Below are 9,315 nucleotides of genomic sequence, written 5' to 3'. Positions count from 1 at the left end.
AGAGCTTAATGCAGTGCTTGACATACAGTAAGTATGTAATAAATTATTTTTCATCCATTCATTTGAAAGGGAGAGGTAAATATATAAGTATGCAAATATCTTTTACTAAGAGACCGGACCCATTTAAGCATCTGACCCCTGCCTTGTCTAGAAAGGGACACCTCTAAAATTTGTCCAGATCCCAGTCACATTTCCTTATGCATTGATGGGATTTGGATTCCATCAGGCTGAATGATTCAGGAAAGCTTAGTTCCTCACTTGAGGGGCGAGGCAGGTGGCTTCCACTCTTCAGCTGAATATCTCTAATTGTGGTGGGGAGAACTCCACACCATCAAAGGAAACTGTATGGAATTAAGCTTTCCTTCTGAGAAGGGAGGGATGATTGTTTTTTTTTCCCCCTTACTTCTTCCTTCCACCCCTTTGTTGTTTTGGGTTGAGGAAGGCATTTTTGCGGATACCAAAACAGGAGGTGACTTATTAGAACTTTGTTAAATGATATTGATATGTTAAAACTATGTCACCATGTATTTAAGGAGGGTGTTAAATACTAGATTTGATTATGAAATGGGCCACATAAGCTTTTTTTTTTTTGAGAATCAGTAGTATAAGGCACTGGAGAAGGCATTCAAAAAGGGAAGAGAAAGGAAGGGAAAGGGAATAAGTATTTATATCATGCCTACTATGTGCCAGGCACTGCACTAAACACAATAGATACAATGCTGGGCCTGGAGTCAGGAATAGCTGAGTTCAAATCTGGCCTCAGACACTTACTAGCGTTACTAACTTACTAACTCTGTGCAAGTCACTTAACCTCTGCTTGCCTCAATTTCCTTAATTGTAAATTAGGGATAATAACAGCACCTAACTTGCAGAATTGTGAGGATCAAATGAGATAAAAAGGATAGTACAAAACCTTTCCAAGTCACTAAGGAGCTATCCATGTTTTGAGACTATAGACGGCCAAATTCCCTCTGGTAGATTTGTTGAGGATAGCAAATAGTAAAATTGGACAGAGAGTGTAATGGGTAGGGATCAGCCTAGACAACAATTATCCTGCTCTGCTTGAAGTAAGTGACTAGGTTCAAACACAACTTAGTTGTTTACTAGGTATGAACAAGATCTGGACACCTTTGTTGAATCCATCAATCAACCATAGGCTTTAGACAAAATATGAAAAGTCCTTGATCAACCTAGATGTCTTTAGAAGCCATTGGATGAAATGTAGTAATGTTATACAGAAAGTCTGTGTTGATTGGTTAAGTGATTTGGTCATGCCCTGTGAGGCTTGCAAAGCAAAGCAAGACAAAACAAAACAAAACAAAACAGTGGACTAGTTCCAATTAGACAATTCTAATATCTTATAGAACAAAGGTGAAAGAGTACCAAGCCCCTATGAAGAAATTGCTTGGGTAGGAGAAGAGAGCCTCAGATTTGGCCTCAGGCTCAGTCTTCCCCAGTGTTCCATCCCCCAGCCAGAGGAGGAAAAGGTGAACTTTGGAGGACCAGACAATTTAGATTTTTTTTCATTGGTATCCTAACATCATACCTGGGATAGCAATGGCTGGTGGCAGTGTCTACATTTGGAGCTGAAGATAGATTCGATTTGATAAGAAAAGTGAGATTCAAGGCTCAACAATGAATTCAGCAGAACAGCTTATACTGGCCGCACGCCGACCTTCTGCCAGCCGTATGCCGGTACCCACTCCTTCTATAAGGAGCACACTACCAGAGTCATACTCACTCCCGAGTCTTCGGTCCTCAGCTGGATCAACACACAGAGACAAGCCATCGGGAGGCGCCAACACCAGAGCTTTATTCAGAGGCCAACACAGCAAGCCATCATAGCAAGCCCAAGCAGCAAGGCCAGAGCAACAGGGCAGGAGCCAGGAGAGAGCGCGTGTGTGATCTGACCATGCTTGTTCCTAAAAACCTACCTAGCCCCTCCTCCCCAGCCTGCTTATTAGCCAATGATTGTAGGGTCAGATACCAGAAGGGGCTGTCTGAGTTTAGCACACCAAGGGGGAGGGAGTGACATAGGAGGCTAGGACCGGATACGGGGAGGAGGCATCTGGGATTGGCACATAGACAAGAGTACGTGACCTAGGAAGTCAGACTCAGACACTGGGAGGAGGGGTCTGGGTCAGTGCTGCACAAAGGGACCCAGGAAGTCAGGAGGGTCACAAGAGGCGTCTGGGGATGATGTTGCATATAGGGAGGGGACTAAGCAAAGGGAGCTCAGTCCTCTGCCATCCCACTCCCACGTGGCACCGCCCCTTGCCTCAGGAGCTCAAGCTCTGGCTACTTCCTTGTACCCAGCTTATCTCACAAAGCACTGCCCATTGCCTCAGGGCTTCTCCGTATCCAGCCCATCCCAGTTCACCACGACTCTGCCTACCACAGCCCCTGCCTCGACTTCCAAAATACCCAGATCTTACCCTACCCTTGCCACAGTGCTCAACCTGGTAGCTGCCAACATCAGACAGTCCCTCACAACAGCTACCCTATACTTAAGAGGAACAGCTTGAGGACTCCAACAAAATGACTTCTGGGTAGGAGCTTTACACATGTGCTCTTTAAGCTTCAGCTCATTTTACCCTGGACACTGTATGTACTGGTGGGAAAGTATATCAAAGACTTCAAGGGAAATATTTTGTACTAACTATTCTTACTATGGCACTTTAGTAAAAATCCCTTACAAAAGGCTAATTAAGTCTGGCTGACTAATTGATATCAACTGATTGTCATGAAGTAAAGCACACTGGTGGGGGCTCATGAACTATAGTATTATAGTTTACTGCCAGTCTCTCAGAGTTACACTTAGAACACTGAGATGTAGGAATCAGGCTTTGGAGACTGTCTTCCAGTACCACTGGAGTTTGGGAGGATAACTCCAGAGCATGTGCTATAAGTATGTACAAAATAAATATCAAGATAATAAATACAATTAAATATGAAGTAGTTTGGGAGAGAGAGTACTAGTAATTAAAGGTATAAAAAGGCTTCATGCAGAGGATGGTGCTTGATCTAAATCTTGAAGGAAAAGAAGAACTCTGTGAGGTAGAGGTGAAGAGGGTGTACATAATGGAGGACAGCTGGTACAAAGGGAAGAGAAATAGTGTGCATAGATAAAGGACAAAGAAATGGCTATTTGGCTAGGTCAGAGTACAGGAGGGGGAGTAATGTATAATAAAGCTGGAAGGATAGATTGGGGCCAGGTTGTAAGATTTTAAAATCTATACAGAGGGATTTGTAGCTTATCTTAGAGGCAATGGCGAGCCATTGGAGCTGATTGAATAGGGGAGTGGCATAATCAGATTTGGACTTAAGGAAAACCTCTTTGGCAGTATTGTGAAGGATGAACTGGAATATGGTTCTTTACAATATTCCATCTCCTATCTCAGTGCTTTTGGAGCACATTCCTAGAGGGACATTCCTTGACCCTCTTATCCCCTGTGTCCTTCAAAGCTCAGCTCAAAAGCCATTTTCTGCATAAAGCATCTCCTCAGTGTCTCATCCAGAAAATTACTTTGTATTTGTCTTATATCTCTTTTTGTATCTACTTTTATGCATACATGTTGTCTCTCCCAATATATATAATGTAAGTTCCTTGAGTCCAGGGACTATTCTACTTACGTTGTTGTATCCTAGCACCTAGTAGAGTACAGCACATAGCAGGTGTTTGTGAAATTCTTGTTACATATTCCTCCTCTTCACACATATTATGGCCCAGCCAACCTGAACTTCTTACCGTTCCTCACACAGCACATAATATTCCATTTCCCATTTCCATGTATTTGCACTAGCTGTACCCCATGCCAAATTTACTTTAGAAATAACACGACAAACATGCTTGGGAGGAAGGGGAGGAGGTGAAACAAAATCTGTTGATGTTTTTAGATTGTGTCCTAACTAAGCAGAAATAATTTTTTTGGTGTTTGCCCAACTCTAACCTGACTGAACAATCCAAATGTAATTCAGCCTATTCTGGATAGGCTGCAATGACTATCTCTCAAAGTAAATTATGTTTTAATCAACAAGCATTTTTAAAATACCCACTATGTGCCAAGTATTGTGTTAGTCAATGGAGATGCAAATAAAAAGTGAAACATTCTCTCTCCTCGAGCTTAAAATTTAATAGGAGGGGGTGGGACACATGATTTTTCTAAGGCAATTTGTGGTCTACAGGGATCCTTATTTATGGTTTAATGACCATTGTTTCTACTTTAGCTTGACACTATTGCCTTTTATGACCAAGAAATTAAGTTCCCTTTCAGCCTTAAAATTCTATGAATCTATGAAGATATGCATCAGGTCTGAAAACTCAGGACTATTCGAGTAATGGCCTCAGACTCCATGCCTGCTGTGTTTAAGTACCCATGTCTCCCAGATATTTTTCTGTTGTCAGTCAATCAACCATATCAGCCCAGATGCTTAAAGGCAGTCATCTAATGTTCTTAATTTCTGCCTGAATAATGCCAAACTTGTTTCTTCTTTTACAAATGACATGCTTATTTCTGTGACTCTAAATATTTTTTGGCAAGAAAAGTGAAATACTTATTACAACCCCACAAGTTCCATCCCCAAACTTTATACTCTAGTATTTACTTATTATCATTGTCATTCCTTCACTCTTTTTTGTGCCTACCTTCAACATGGAGGTGACTCTAGGTCACAGAAGGCTCTGCCAAAGAGCACAAGAATGCTCACAGCTAGAGCACAAGCTATGGCAGCTCCTGTTTAGCAAGAAAGGCATCAGCCCATACATGGTGAGGGATCATGTGCCTGTTGGTCAAAGATCAGCTAAGATCAGAGAGGTTCATTACTACCTTGGCCATAGAGTGATCAATTATATGGCCTCAGAAACTTTTGAAGACCATCTATTAAGCTAAAGAGGGGTTTTAATGTGTGTTGGTGGAGGAAACATTAACAAGGAAATTGTTAGGTCCTTAAAATATTACCGTTATAATCACTATTCTTTCAGATAGCGACTCTCATAGATACATCGCTATCTACTACATTGCCATTTGCCTTACATGCTATCAGGCTGTCCCTTTCTGGGTATTATCACTGAAGTTCTCTGAGAAACAGCCCTTTGGAAGAATACTATGTTTTCTTTATGAATGCCACAGAAATGTGTAGTGACTGTTTATTTAGAAGATAGCCAATGACACAGCAGAGAGGTATTGTAGTTAGGACCTGTTATTCTAAAAGGAGGAGAGGATAAATATTCATTCCTTAATGCCAAATTAGAACAAAATGTTGTGTGGGCAGGGATATGGGAGAGCAACCAGGAAGCAATGTAGTATAGAAGCAGGAAGTACTGGACTGGGAATCTGAAGATCTAGGGTCTATTTTTAGTTCAGTAACTAATTTGCTATGTGAACCTAAGTAAGTCATGTTACATCTCTGGTCCTCAGTTTCCTCATCTGTAAAATAAGAGTACAGGACTGGGTGATTTTTAAGGTGCCTTCTAGTCATAACATTCTGTATTCTAAAGCGTCCTTCAGATCTGACTTTATATGATTCACAATCACATCATTGTCAATTGGCAAAAAAAGACTATTTTCTCAATTTGGTTAAAATTCAATCCGATCATGACAGTAAACCTATGAACCTCAGTTTTGAAATATATCTAAGGAGAACATGGTGGTTTGCCACTTAAATGTTGCTAATATGGAAGACTTAGTGGTTTGTGTATTTGATTAAAAATACTCAGTATCTCTAGAATAGTAGATTTGAAACTGCAGGGTTGACTCAGTCCTTTATGACTAAGGTAATGAAAGTACAGATCATGCAGTTTACTAACAAGGGTAACCATCGCTGGCAGAGCAATGACTCCATCCCAGGTCCCTAGTCTCCCAATCCAGTGTTCTCTCTCTCCCCCCCCCTTTTTTTTTTACTCTCGGGTAGTACCAGTTATTTATTCCTCTTTTCTCTCTCTCCTGTAATTTTTTCTTCCCTCTCATCTTCCCTTATTCTCTCTTCTCTGTCCCTTTCTTCCTTCTCTATCCCTACCTCTCTCCTTTCCCACACTTTAGCCATCTACACTAAATCTTCAGCCACAACACTATCAAGGTCTTTCTTACAGTATATTGGGAAGCCCTTAAGTAAGCAGAAGTGGTTCATTTGTGTCATAGATCTCTCAACACAAGTCATCCATGAAGAAGGACTACTCATAACAACTGAAAGGTAGGAAGTAATTTCCAGACATCACTGACCCAACTGTTCTGTCTCATTTTGCTACTAGGAGTAGTGCTTTAAAGTTGCTCTGGTGGTGGTGGCAAAGTGGATAGAGTGGTGGTTTTGGAATCAGAAAGACCTGAATTTGAATCCTGCCTCAAACATTTATTAGCCATGTAAGCTTGGGAAAGCCATTTGATCTCTCTCGGTCTCAGGTTCCTCATGAGTATCAAAGAAATGGTAGTACCAGATCATCTTATTTGTCTCCTGAGGAACCTATATGCAGGTCAAAAAGCAATAGTTAGAGCTGAACATGGAACAACTGATTGGTTTAAGATTGGGAAAGGAGTTTGACAAGGCTATATATTGTCGCCTTATTTATTTAAATTATACACAGAATACAACATGTGAAATACTAGGCTGGACAAATCAAAAGCCAGAATTAAGGTTGCCAGGAGAAATATCAACAATCTGGGATATGAAGACAATTCCACTCTGGTGGCAAAAAGTGAAGAAAAATTAAAAAGCTTCTTGATGAGGCTTCATCCTCTTAATGAAAGAGGAGAATGCAAAAGCTGACTTTGAAGCTTAACATAAAAAAAAAAACCAAGATTATGGCAATTGGTCCCACCACTTCCTGGCAAATAGAGGGAGAAGAAATGAAAACAGCATCAGATTTTATATTCTTGGGCCCAAAGATCACTGTAGACAGCAACTGCAGCTACGAAATTAAAAGACTCTTGTTTCTTGGAAGAAAAACTATAGCAAATCTGAACAGCATAGTAAAAAGCAGAGACATCACTTTGCCGACAAAAGTCCATATAGTCAAAACTATGGTTTTTCTGGTAGTAATGTAAGCCTGTGAAAGTTGGACTATGAGGAAGGCTGAGTGCTTCAGAATTGATGCTTTCAAACTGTGGTGCTAGTGAAGACTTCTGAGAGTCCCTTGGACAGCAAGGAGATCAAATCAATCAATACTTAAAGAAATTAATTCAGACTATTCATTGGAAGGACAAATACTAAAGCTGAAGCTTAAATGCTTTGGCCACATAATGAGAAAACAGGAATTATTGGACAAGACTCCAACATTGGGAAAGATTGAAGGCAAAAGAAGGGGATGACAGAGGATGAGATAGACAGATAGTGTCATGGAAGCAGTGAATGTAAGCTTGGACAGACTTTGGGAGATAGGGGAGAATAGAAGGGCCTGACATACTATGGTCTATGGGATCATTAAGAGTGGGACATGACTGAATGACTGAACAACAACAACAGGGCTGTTGTGAGAATCAAATTACATTAATGCAGGGTAAAGTGCTTTGTGAACCTTAAAGCGTTATGTAGATGCTAGCTGTTGGACTTCTTTCTTTTATTAGATTAGTGGATATAAAACATATATACTCTTTCTAGGACTTGTTGCACTATCTCTCATGTTCTAGCCCTCTGGTCTAGAGAATGGAGTCAGAACTCCTTTTGCTATCTGTTGCCACTTCCAGACTCTCCTTCTGCTACCAGTACTTGAGGTTCGTCAGAAGTTTAGTCTACACAAATTTGTCCAGACCTTGGTGTTAGTTATCTTTTCCACCTCCTCCCTCTGAGGTCATTGTCTGATCTTTTTCCTCTTTTGCCCAATTTGGGCCCTATATTAGGGAATGTCAACATACTTGTTGATGTTTCTTCAAATACTCTAACCCCACCTCCCCCAAATTCCTTTATTTGCTCAATTCCAATGACCTATTCCTCCACTCCACCTCTGCAGACACTTTTGGTCTTGCCATCACCTACAAGTGTTCCACTTCTACAAGTAAGAAAATGGAAAATCCAGCAAAATCTCGTAATATTTGAAAGATGACAGAGTAAAGACAGTGACTCACCTGAGCTCTCCCAAATTCTCCTCCAAACAAATTTAAAATAATGTCTCAAAATGAATTCTGGGGTGGCAGAACAAACAAAAAGATGGCATGAAATAACTTTCCAGCCCAAGGCAACTTAGAAGGTCAGAAAGAAAGGTCTACCTTACTGGGGTAAGAGTGAGGCTCAGTCCAGCATAGGCCTTGCTGGCATAGGCCACACTCCAGCATACCTGCAGCAGGCCTTGGGGACAACTGAATCAGCAACTGCAGCTTCCAGAGCTCTCAGGGCCCAGAGTGTAAGATCAGACTACTGTTCAGAAGGACATTACAGGGAACCCTTTGCTGGGTATAAAACTCTGTTGCATTGCTCATAGTTAGTTCTAGGTCACAGTCCCAGGTTGAGGAGGAAGAGCACTGAAACACTAAACTGTGCTGCCACAGGGATACAAGGGCCCTGGTCACAGTTCCAGGGTGGTAAAGAATGCTTGTGATTACCCACAGACCAGAGCACATGTCAGGAGAGCAGTAACTATGCCTCTTCTTAGATCATACCACCTTAAAAGAACTGAAAACTCGCAGACCTCCAGAACTCACTCTGAAAAAGCAGCATGAAAAATGTGAAGCTTGGGACAGTGCCCATTACACCCAGGGAACAGTTAAAAGTCAAGAAATAGGCTGAAAAAGGAGCAAACAATAAAAATGAACCTGGCCATAGAAAGTTACTATGGTGACAGGGAAGATCAAAACACAAACTCAGAAGAAGACAACAAAGTCAAAACAGCTACATGAAAAGCCTTAACCTTTTTGGTCTCAGGTCCAAAAAGAATTCCTGGAAGAGCTCAAAAAGGAGTTTAAAAATCAAATAAGAGAGGTAAAGGAAAAATTGGGAAAAGAAAATAATGAAAAAAGAGTCAACAGTTTGGTAAAGGAGGCACAAAAATACTGAAGAAAATAACACATTGAGAGCAGAACCGGGAGAACATTGTGCACAGCAACAGCCACGTTGTGCAATGACTAGCTTTGATAGACTTAGCTCTTTTCAGCATGCAAGGATCTAAGATATCTTGAAAAAGTCTCATGATGGAAAATGCTATCCACATCCAGAGAAAGAACTATCAAGTTTGATTACAGATTGAAGCATACTATTTGCTCTTTTTTTCTTCTGTCTTGTTTTGTTTCTTCTTTCTTGTGGTTCTTTCTATTGGTTCTAATTCTTCTTTACAACATGACTAATGTGAAAATATGTTTAATAGGAATGTATATGTAGAACCTATATCAGATT

The sequence above is a fragment of the Vombatus ursinus genome, unplaced genomic scaffold (genome assembly GCF_900497805.2).
Source record: "Vombatus ursinus unplaced genomic scaffold, bare-nosed wombat genome assembly UNPS02014786.1, whole genome shotgun sequence".
NCBI classification, from domain to species: Eukaryota; Metazoa; Chordata; class Mammalia; order Diprotodontia; family Vombatidae; genus Vombatus; species Vombatus ursinus.
Note: the sequence above shows the minus strand (reverse complement) of the source record.